Raw genomic sequence first — 11,013 nt, forward strand, 5'->3', positions numbered from 1 at the left:
TTTGTCCGCGGCTCGTCCTTCTACACATGAAGAAACACCAGAGCACGGTGGTTCACACCTGTAATCCCAGCACTTGAGGAGGCCGAGGCGGGAGGACTGCTTAAGCCCAGGAGTTCGAGACCAGCCTGGGCAACATGGTGAGACGTCCTCTCTACCGAAAATACAAAAATTAGCGGAGTGTGGTGGCGCACGCCTAGAGTCCCAGCTACTTCAGGGGCTGAGGCGGGAGGATCACCCACCTGAGCCTGGGAAGGTTGAGGCTGCAGTGATCCGAGATCGTGCCACTGCACTGCAGCCTGGGGGACAAAGTGAGACCCTGTCTCAGAAAACAAAAACAAAAAAAACGGCTCTGACCTTTTCAAAAGTATCAAGGTCGAGAACAAAGGTCAGCAAAGGCACCACGTAGTGGAGTGCGAGCCTATCTGTTGCCTGTTGCTCTCGGGCGCCATCTACTGGATCGCAGCCAAACGACAACACCGAAAACCACTACTGAATTCTACCGCCTGGAAGAAACCAAGAGCACGAATTCATCAATGCCTTTGTTGTCTGAAAACTTCCAGAAATAAAGCCAGCAGACTATACTCAACTTATACCCTTGCAATGAAAGGAATAGCAACCCTCCCAGGTGAGAAAAAAATCAGGGAAATAACTCCTAGTATCTCCAAACCAGCCCACGAACTCCCCAGAAATTGTCCTTAATCAGTATGAATTGTCTCAAATGACAAACGTAGAATTTGGAATCTGGATCGCAGGGAAGGTCATTCAAATCAAGAACAAAGTTGAAACTCAATCCAAGGAACCCAAGCAATCCAGTAACGTGATTAATGACATGAACGATTAAATTTTAAGAAAGACCCAAACTGAACTACTTGAGTTGAAAAATTCACGACGCGAATTTCATCATACGTGGAGAAGCATTAACAGCAGAATAGACCAAGCTGAGGAAAAGAATGTCAAAGCTTGAAGACTTGTTTGAATCAAAGCAGTCAAATATAAAGAAAAAATACTTTTAAAAATGAACAAAATCTCTGAGAAATATATTATCTAAAGAGACCAAATATATGTCTTGTCAGCATTCCTGAAAGAGGAGAGAGAATAAGCAACTTGGAAAATATATTTGAGGATACAGTCCATGAATATTTTCCTAAACTCGCTCGAGTTTGACACACAAATCCAAGAAACACGGAGGCGTCCAGCCAGATACTATATATAAGATGACCATCCCCAAGGTACACAGTCCTCAGATTTATCAATGTAAATGCAAACGAAAAAGACCTTAAAGGCAGCTAGAAAAAAAGGACAGGTCACCTACAAGCCCCATCAGGTGAGAAGCAGACTTCTCAGTAGAAATCTTAGAAGCCAGAAGAGATTGGAGGCCCTATTTTCAGTGTCCTTAAAAAAGTAATTACATAACTGGGGGTGGTGGCTCATGCTTCTAATCCCATCACTTTGGGAGGCCGAGGCAGGAGGATCACACTTTGGGAGGCTGAGGCAGGCGGATCACGAGGTCAAGAGTTTGAGACCAGCCTGGCCAATGTGGTGAAACCCCATCTCTACTATAAATACAAAAAAAATGCTTGGGCATGAGTGGCCTGGCCTGTGGTCCCAGCTACTCAGGAGGCTGAGGCCCGAGGAAGAATCACTTGAATCAAGAGGTGGAGGTTACGGTGAGCCGAGATCACTCCTGCACTCCCAGCCTGGGGCTGACAGGGCCGAGAATCTGTCTCAAAAAAAAAAAAAAAAAGTACAACTAAGATTTTCATATTCTGCCAAACTAACTCCAATTGATCACAACTAATAGCTATTAGTAACTTATAGTAATTTAAACATTTCACAAGTGTTTTTCTGAGATCATCTCAAATCCCCATGTGAATGCTGTCACTGTACCTACAGATAAAATGGTAATTACCTGTCAGCAAGGAGATGACCTCATGGTGTCCCAAAACTCTATCTCTGGGATAAGATGCCCCTTTTGCACAGACACACAGAATGTGATGATGGCAGCAGCTACTTCTGCAGCAAAAAAATGGCATTTGGTAAGTGGACCTAATTTTTTAGGTTCAGATGCTCATTCTTAGAGGAACGAAATGTTTATCATAAAAATATGGTGTGGACATATAATTCGTTTTATCCCTCAGAGTAAAAACTGAACAACAACAACAAAAAACAAAACAACAAAAAACAAGAAGCAGGGATATTTTCTCTGAGACAGAATCACCCAAACTTTCTCACCCCAGGGATGCCTGACATCTCTTGTCTACCTTCTCTGTCACAGCTGCATTTGAAGTCTCTCTGGATGAATACACCAAACCTCACAGTCTTTGTAAGAGGGTGAAGAGCATGTTTCACTCTTGGCTCCTGCTTACACTCCTGTTGTCTAACGGAAGCTGCTACTTCGGACATTTAGAAATATCTGTGGTGGCAGCATGTCGTGCTTTGGTTGGTGACGCCAGTGAGTTTCCGAAAACTTTCTGTGATGAGTACAAAACCATAAACCTTCATCACTTTTTTGATAGGTCCTGGGGAGCAGTATGCACTTTTTTCCACCGATGATTTTACGTCTCTAGAGAATTTCTGGATTAAGCGTGAAGAATGGAAACTCTCTCTTCCATCCAGAAAAATAAAAATATCTTTTTGATATTAACTGGCTACATTTTTAAGGATTAGGGAGTAGAAATAATTAGAGAATATAAGTATTTTAAAGTCTAAATATGACTCTGACTCTTACCAGAGGTCAAAGTGCTTTGATAGCCCACAGGCTTTGCACCTGCTCCCAATCCATCATGATGTAGAGCTAAAGCTTCTCAGAGTCGTCATTGTACTTGGTTCATCAGCAGTGAAAGCTTGTTCTGTTCTGACTGCTAAGATCTAAGTCGTAAGAGCTGTGGGATGGGAATTTTCCTGTTACTCTCCCAGGAAGTAAAATATGCCTCATTTATTCTCTAATTGTGCCTCCATCAAGATCACTTTGATAAAGAAAAGGAGAAGGTCTTTTCTTTTTCATGAATTCTTGTTTTTTAAGGGCGCATGGAATCTATAATCCCAGCTGATCTAAAATTCACAGATATTTTCTCGTGAATCTCTTTCTTTTATTATTCCCCTTCTACATTTATTTAGTATAATATAAATTCATCTGTAAGATTCTTCTCTGATTCCGTAGAGCACTCCCCTCTTCTTCTTTTTTGGATTTCTTTATTGGTCTCTAATACAAATTTGCTAAATTTATGCTATTTGTTGTGACAAAACATTTCCTTCCTAAGAAGTTTGAACCTGTTTGTGTGCATAAATTAGTGTTCTTTTCTTGCTCTCCCACTTTTCTCCCCATTCTTTATAACTCTGGAACCAAACTGTTACTGATTATTATATATTCTTTCAGAAATTACCTTGATTTTCTAAAGCACCTATTTCTTTTAACTAATCTGTACTTTACCAGCATTCTAATAGTTCCCAAATTTTAGTACTAGTTAAATCACATTGTAATCCACTAACTTCTTCATTGTTTGAGTAAATAAATACAATATTTTTCAAAGTAAAGACAGTTCTTGCTTTGATAAATCTAATTAAATTATTTAGACAATATCTACATTTTAGAGAATTATAAAATTTTCCATCAAATTAAATATCTCTTCTAGGATTACAGGCGTGAGCCACTTCACCCGGCTTTTGGATGCTGTTGTTGTTGTTGTTTTAATGTTACTCTATTTTTTTAGATTCAGGTGCTACACACGCAGGTTCCTTTCATGGATGCATTGTGTTCTGGTGAGGTTTAGGTGTCTAGGGCACGCATTACCCATATAGCTCACCAGATATTAGTGGGGAGGCAAAGGGGATACTTCTCCATCCCCAAGAGCCTAAATAACATTTCCACATGGGGCCCAGGTGAAGGTCTCTGCAGGATCCCCCCGCTTGGGTGGGCTCAGCTGTCACCCAGGGGTCCAGTGCGGGGACTGGTAACCCATGGGCCTGCCGGTTGGAGCGGGGGTCTCACCTGCTTGCCCGTCGCTGAGCTCCACCACCAGCCAGGGAAAGATGAAGGCGCCAAGAGCAAAGGCTTTGGTTAGTATGATAGCTCTGCAGCATTAGCAGCTGTTTATCGTTATGGCCTCAGTGTGACCGCTCTTGGAGCCCTGATCACAGACTGCCCTGTCCTCGCTGTCTCTCCACCTGTCTCAGCAACCTCTCGCTGTCTTGCCCAGTGCCACCTCTCCGTGTCTCTCACCCATTGCCACCCCTCCTTGGATCGCTGACTGTCACCATCTCTGCTGTCCAGCCATCTCGCCTCTCTGCTAATTGTCCCTGCCTCGGCTGAAAGTCTCTCTACCTCTCATTCGCTGTCCTCATCATCCTTTCCTGGTCACTCGATGATGCGGGGAAGGTGAGCTCCCAGATTGGGGCATAGCCCAGGACAGTTCTTGGCTTTGCCTAAGAAAGAATTTAGGCCGGGCGCGGTGGCTCACACCTGTCATCCCAGCACTGTGGGAGGCTCAGGTGGGTGGATCACTTGAGGTCAGGAGTTCAAGACCAGCCTGGTCAACATGGTAAAACCGCCTCTCTACTAAAAACTACAAAAATTAGCAGGACGTGGTGGCGGGCGCCTTGTAATCCCAGCTACCTAGGAGCTGAGGCAGAAGAATCGCTTGACCCCTTGAGGCGGAGGTTGCAGTGAGCCGAGATGGCGCCATGGCACTTCAGCCTGGGCAACACAGCGAAACTCTGTCTCCAAAAAAATAAATAAGTAAGAAATAAATATAATAAAATGAAATTTAAGGGTGAGCTAGTGTTACCTAACCCCTTAAGGGTTACGCCAACCTCTCGTCAAGCAGCCATGCACAGCAGCAGCAGAGGTACTCCGCCTCAGGTAGCAGGGCTGCCCCGCAGGCAGTGTGCCCAGAACAGCAGCTCAGAAACACAGCTGCAGTCATTCTTGTACCTGCTTTTAATTATAGGCTAATTAAAGGGTACGTATGCAGAAATTCCTAGGAAAGGGTGGTAACTTCCGGTCAGTGGGTCTTCGCCTTGGAAAAGGGCAGTAACTTCCGGGCGTTGCCATGGCAATGGTAAACTGAGATGCCACGCTGGTGGGCGTGTCTTAAGAACAGCGGCTTATACCCCTCCCCCCGCCCTATATTAACTAGTTGTCAATCTGGGGTGGCGTCTGAGTCCCCGCCTCCAAAGTCCCACATCCTACCTCAGAACTTCTGAGAAAGCCTTTTCCCTTCCCACCCTGGGTTTTCCCATCCGAATAAGAAGGAGCTGCCTGGAAGTGGCCCCCAAAGCCCTTTCATTTCTGACCTCCTGGGGCATCTGGGTTGTGGCTCATCCTAGACCTGCCCCAGTCTCCAACCCTCCCTGGGCCTGGTCGACTCCTTCCAATAACTCTGTGTTGCAAGGGTTACCAAGCCAGGAGAGGCAGCTGCAGGTACGTGTAATTGTATCCATCAGTGCTGGGGTCTGAGATTCGTGAGATGAAGCCACAATATTAGGAGAAAGCAAAGATTTGTAAAAACCCCACTGGTTTAGAATCTCCCCTCTCTCATGTATCACACAAAGTGGTTCAGATTTTCTACTAAAAGCAACACCCAGCACAGCTATGCATGACTCCCAGGCCCCGACCCTGTCCTGCAGGATGGGTGATGAGTAGAGGAAGGAGCACAGGCTGGGTCAGGAGGAGTTGGGGTCCAGCCTGACTTGGACACAGGGAAGATGCTGGGGCTGATGGAGGAGGAAGAGAGGCAGGCAAGTTGGAGAGAGGAAAGACGGCCGCTCCCTTGGCAGCTCTTATTTCTCATTTCCAAGAGCTCCTGAGGATAAACCCCTCACCCACACCTGCAGGGTCCCTGGGTCCTCTGAGGACAGGAAAGGAGGCTGCTCAGGCCTCGGTGGGATCTGACTCTGATGAGGCTGGAGTCCACCAAAGACCTGCTCCTTTAGAGAGAAGCACCCCAGCTGTGGGTGCCGCTCACACGGTCCCTACTGTGCTCAACTGGAGGCCTCTGTGCTCAGGGAACTCCTGAAAGTAAGGAGGGGCCGTGCACCTGCTCCCTGGATGAGTTAGGGAATTAGTCACAGCACGGCTTGTGTGTCATTCATTTCTACCCTGCCTTTTCCGTGCACACTTGTCTATTGTTCCTCTCTGTTCTTCTGAAACATTTAAAGCAATACATGAATATATAAACTTATCATTTTAATTTGGGACTTGATTTCATTTATATATTTGCTTTAGAAAATAGTTTCTTATTTACGTGAAGTTTTCCTATCCTAAACTTTTTAGGTGAGTTTTATTGAACTTAAGAAATTATGTCTTGGCGGTGATGGCTCAAGCCTGTAATCCCAGCACTTTGGGAGGCAGGAGCGGGTGGATCGAGATCAGGAGGTCGAGACCACCCTGGCTAACACGGTGAAACCCCGTCTCTACTAAAATACAAAAAAACCTTGCTTGAGGCCGAGGTGAGGCCTGTAGTCATAGCTACCGGGGAGGCTGAGACAGGAAGAATGGGGAACCGGGGAGGCGGGCACAGTGAGCTGAGATCCAGGCCACAGCCTCCAGCCTGGGCAGCAAGCCGAGACTCCGTCTCAAAAAGAGGGTGTCTTGGCGGGCGGTGGCTCCAAGCCTGTAATCCCAGCACTTTGGGAGGCTGAGGCGAGGATCCACGAGATCGGGGAGATCCCGAGACCATCCTAGCTAACGAGGTGAAACCCGTCTGTACTAAAAAAAATACAAAAACTAGCGGGCGAGGTGGCGAAGCCTGTAATTAGCTACTTTCGGAGGCTGAGGCAGGAGAATGAGGCTAAACCGGAGGTGGAGGGCTTGCAGTGAGCTGAGATCCGGCCACTGCACTAGCCGCAAGACAGAGCAAGACTCTGTCTCAAAAAAAAAGAAGTGTCTTGAAATTTTATTTATACGACTTTTATATATTTATTTCAATGTAAACAATTATTCAATCACTTTAATAATCTGTAAATGAGGTCTTTGATTCCTTATAAATAAAAGCTAGGTATACATGATACAGTAATTGGTTTGAGTACATTTATTTTATTTTATACCAACTTACTACAGAATTTCTTAATTCCAATTATTTTCAATTGATCCACTCTAATTTACTAATAAAATATATATAACTCACAAGAAAGTTGAAATTTCACTTTATTTCTAAATTGCATGGCAATATTTCTCATGTCAAATATTAATATATAACTACATATTAAAAATCTAAAGTATTACATAGATGTATCTATAAATGATTACGTGGGTTGCATCTGAATGTATTTGTGTTTTTATCTACATATGTATACTTGTCCATGTGCTTAGTATGTTTGACGTAGTGGATCTTTACCTGCTTGTTATTCATCTTCCCACCTACATTCACACTTCCTACAAGCAGAAATAGGCCGGGTGTGTGGCTCACGCCTGTAATCCCAGCACTTTGGGAGGCGGAGGCGGGTGGATCACGCGGTCAGGAGATCGAGACCATCCTGGCCAACACGGTGAAACCTCGTCTCTACTAAAAATACAACAACAAAAAAAATTAGCTGGGTGTGGTGGCAGGCGCCTGTAGTCCCAGCTACTCGGGAGGCTGAGGCAGGAGAATGGCATGAACCTGGGAGGTGGAGGTTGCAGTGAGCCGAGATCACGCTACTGTACTCCAGCCTCGGCAACAGAGTGAGATTTCGTCTCAGAAAAAAAAAAAAAAAAAGCAAAAAAAAGAACTCCAGGTATTATCTCAGACAACGAGAGACTGTTCCATCTTGGTGCATTGGTGAGAGTACACCACCACCATTTAGAATATATACATTTGTACATGTGCATGTGTGTACGTCACACGTTAGGTGTCCTTGCCTATATGAAGAATTAGTTAGTGGAAGAAGAAACCCCAGGTGAACTGGCTGAGCTGGAGTGAAGGAGAGGCAGCCCCAGGCCTTCACTCTTTGGATTCCTGATATTCAGGAGCCCCTGAGCTTCTTCATCCGTGGAACTTGGGTCTTCAGCTGGTGAATAAGCGGAAAGACACATCTATGGAGGAATTAGGTCATGTGGTCTGTGTTGTACACTGAACAGAGAGTAGTTGAAGGATCAGTTATTTCTGTTGCAGAAGATGATTTTTCTTGCACATCCTGAACTCTGAGGTACAGCAAAACTCTTGTCAAAAAATGACTCCGGAGCAAAATTTAAATTCGAAGAACACAAGAAGGCTGAAATAAATTAGTGAGGACGCAGCCGAGGGAGGGTTGATTGAGGAACTCCATAAAAGTCATGTTGAGAGACATAGGGAACTATAACAATGCAGAGCCCAGGGGGAGAGGCTGGGCTGAGATCTCTTCAAGAACCTCTCCTTCTCCTTCTCCTTACAAGCTGTGATTCTCAGAAGTAGCTGATACCCTCCGTCTGACACAGAACATTTCTGATTTCTCCAAACGTCTCACATACGTTTCCCCCTGATTATTTCTCCCCCAACTCTGCATTTGCTTCTCTCTGTCTCTATATCTATGTGTTCCCTTCTCCTGTCTGTTTCATTACTTCTTTCTCTGTTCTGTATCGACGTCTCTTTCTGTCTCTGTCTCTCTCTCTTGTTCTCTTCTCAGCTGATCTAAACTTAGAGCTAATATTAGCGCTCAGTGATTTGAACGTCTCACAGGTATTTTTCTGAGATCATCTCAAATCCCCATGCACACACTGTCACTGCATTGTAGGTAATATGATAATTACCTGTCAGCAAGAAGATGACCTCATGGTGTCCCAAACTTTATCTCAGAGATAAGATGTCCCCTTCTGCCCACATGCTCAGACTGAATCCCTGGCAGTTACTTTCCCAGTGAGAAATGGCATTTGGTAAGCGGATTTTCTTTGTACATGGAGAGCCGTATTCTTAGAGACATAGAATGCCGGTCATAAAATAATAATATGGAATGGGCATACAATTCTCTTTTTCCCTCGAGGGTCAAAAATAGAACAAAAAAAGAAAGAAGTACAAGTATTTTCTGAGAGTTCCTTAAATGTAGAATCATCCTAAACTTCTGCTTCCAGGGCTATCTGGCATCTCTTGTTTACCTTCTCTGTTGTAGCCCCGTCGGAAACATTCTCTGAACACGCCAAACTTCCCAACCTTCACTCTCCTGCTTGTACAAGGAGTATGAGTGTATTTAGCCCTTGGCCCCTGTTTACACACCTGTTTTCTGATGGCAACAGCTACCTAGGACATTCGAAAGGATCTGCGATAGCACGTTGTGCTTTGGTTGGAGACGGATGTACGTCTGTGGAAACCTGGTAAGTGCAAAATCCTATACTTGGATCTCCTTTCTGGGAGCACTTTAGTTCACAGATAATCTTACGTTCACAGAACATTTCTGGGATTAGTGTGAAGAAGGTAAACTCTATATCCTATTTGAAGAATTAGAAATCTTTTTACAAAAAGAGAGACCGAGTGTTCAAGGCTTAGGGAGCAAGAATAACCAGGGACTATCAATGTGCTGGGGTCCAAATGCAATGCGGACAGTTATCAGATTTTTAAATGTTTTGATATTCCACAAACTTTTGCACGTATTTCAGATCCATTGGGACCTAAAGTTAAAGCTTCCAAAAGTCATTGCTCCAGTCAGTCCTGAAGCAGTAAGAATTTGGTGTGTTCTGACTGCTGAGATCCCAGCCACAAATGCTATGGGATGGGGATTTTCCTGTCACTAGCTCAGAATGTAAGATATGTCTCATTTAATCCCTAATTGTGCCTTCATAAAAATCACTTTGGGCCAAGCGTAGTGGCTCACGCCTGTAATCTCAGCACTTTGGGAGGCTGAGGTGGATGAATCATGAGGTCAGAAGTTCAAGACCAGCTTGACCAACATGGTGAAACCCCGACTCTGCTAAAAATACAAAAAGAGCCGGGCGTGGTGATGGGTGCCTGTAATCCCAGCTACTCGGGAGGCTGAGGCAGGAGAATTGCTTGAACCCAGGCATCAGAGGTTGCAGTGAGCTAAGATCACACCACTACACTCCAGCCTGGGTAATAGTGAGACTCCAACTCAGGAAAAAAAAAAAAAAAGACATATAAACCAATGAAACAGAATAAAGGACCCAAAAATGAAGGCACGTATCTACAGCCAGCTGATCTTTGACAAAACTGACAAAAACATACACTGGGGGTAAGTGTTATTTCTTTGTCTTGCCTGATTGCTCCGGCGAGGACCTCCAGCACTACGTTGAAGCCGAGTGGTGAGAGCGGACATCTTTGTCTTACTCCAGTTCTTAGGGGGAAAGCTTTCTGCTTTTCCCTGTTTGCTATATTGGCTGTGATTTCGTCGCCTATGGTCTTTAGTATTTTGAGGTATGTCCTTCTATGCCTTGTTTGTTGAGAATTTTTATCCTGAAGAGATGCAGGATTTTACCAAATGCTTTTTCCGCATCTCTATGACATAATCATAGAGACTGAAACCGGAGTCCTCTCATGTCCCCACCCCTCATGTCTTAATCTAGTCTAGAAATTAACTGTGATTGAGTCTCTGCCATGAGCCAAGCGCCGCTGGCCCTCACATCCGCTGTGATGAGTGAGGTTCATGACAGCAGGCTCCACACAGGGAAACTGAGGCTCAGAGATGAAGTAGTACTGCCCAAGATCACGCAGGCCATAGATAATAATCAGGAATTACATAGAAATCAATTCCCCACTGGCTGGGTGTGGTGGCTCACCCCTGTAATCCCAGCACTTTGGGAGGCCGAGGCGGACGGATCATGAGGTCAGGAGATCAAGACCATCCTAGCTAACACGGTGAAACCCTGTCTCTAATAAAAATACAAAAATATTAGCCAGGCGTGGTGGTGGGCACCTGTAGTCCCAGCTGCTCGGGAAGCTGAGGCAGGAGAATGGCGTGAACCCGGGAGGTGGAGCTTGCAGTGTGCCAAGATTGTGCCACTGCACTCTAGCCTGGGTGACAGGTCAAGATTCCATCTCAGAAAAAAAAAAAAAGAAAGAAAGAAATTGTTGAGAGAGTTGTCGCCTCTCCGCAAACCAGAGCCCAAACCTA

The sequence above is a fragment of the Papio anubis genome, chromosome 20 (assembly GCF_008728515.1).
Source record: "Papio anubis isolate 15944 chromosome 20, Panubis1.0, whole genome shotgun sequence".
NCBI lineage: Eukaryota > Metazoa > Chordata > Mammalia > Primates > Cercopithecidae > Papio > Papio anubis.